This window comes from Panthera tigris, chromosome B3 (assembly GCF_018350195.1).
Source record: "Panthera tigris isolate Pti1 chromosome B3, P.tigris_Pti1_mat1.1, whole genome shotgun sequence".
Lineage (NCBI taxonomy): Eukaryota > Metazoa > Chordata > Mammalia > Carnivora > Felidae > Panthera > Panthera tigris.
The window spans coordinates 44,475,819-44,476,906 of record NC_056665.1 but is presented as its reverse complement, the minus strand read 5'-3'; the positions used below and the strand labels follow the sequence as shown (position 1 = coordinate 44,476,906).

The following is a 1,088-nucleotide window of genomic DNA, read 5'->3' as shown; positions in this document are numbered from 1 at the left end:
TCACCTGAACTTCCTACAAACATCGCAATTCAACACATCCCAAACTAAACTCATGATTTTCTTCTCCAAACCTGGTATTCCTCCTGCTTCCCTATGCCCACATCATGCAAATTAAAACTCCATTTTTACATTTAGGAATGTGGTTTTTTGAATCCCAGGGAACACATGTACATACATACCTCAAAATCTTTGGTGGGCTTACTCAAAAGTATTTCAAGTGTTTTAAAGCGGCCCAGAAAAGAAAGGAATCTCTTTCCCTTTACCTCTATCTAAAAACAGACTCCTTTTTGTTTTATTTTGGTTTGGTTTGGTTTTCCCAAGAAGTTTATTTGGGCAGACCTGGGGACAGGGAGGCTCTGCATCTACAAGAAGGTGTTGGGCCTCTTGGTGGTGAAGCATAGCTTGTGCTGGCAACGTAGGACCCACGTGGGGCTGCAGGAACTTAATCTTACTGTCATCAAACTGCTTGACTGCTAGCTGGCAGCACTTGCTGGCTATAATCTCTTCCATCTTCATGATCTGGATGGAGACGGCCCAGTGGGCAGTGCCAGGTGCCCCATCTTGGCAGCACCAGGTAACAGTGCCTGCAGGGGTCAGGTCTGGGTACTCCCAGTATGTGTTGTGGATGCCACTGAGGGAGTCATAATGAAGCCAGATGCCAAAGGGGATTTCTAGAACACCTGTCCAAGGAAGACAATTTCCCCTCAAGATTTCTTCAGCTTCTTCAGCGGAGACAAAAAGTACCAGAAGCAGGACTTAGCAACAACATGATTAGGTGCAAAGATTCACATGTGATAGAGAGAAGGCGTGCAGCATTTGAGTGTGGGCAGGCAGTATCCCACCACCGTGTACTCTCGCAGTGTGCCCAACGCCTTCATGGCACACTCTCCATGCTCGCTGCCACCCAAGCTCAGCTCCCTTTTTAATGAGACCTACCTTTTTACTGCAACACTCACTCCCACTTCCTCTAAGAAGGCTTCCCTGAGACCCTGAGAACAAGTTGAAATGTCTCTCCTCCATGCTCTCAGAGTTCTCTGTTTCAACCACTGCATTGTTAAATATCTTAGTAATTTAGTATCCTTACTGCC

General features: G+C 46.3%; 1 pseudogene; it reads right to left on the bottom strand.

Moving 5' to 3' along the window:
* Positions 1-362: 362 nt before the first annotated feature.
* On the bottom strand, positions 363-878 carry LOC102957115 (annotated as a pseudogene).
* Between the last annotated feature and the right edge of the window lie 210 nt (positions 879-1,088).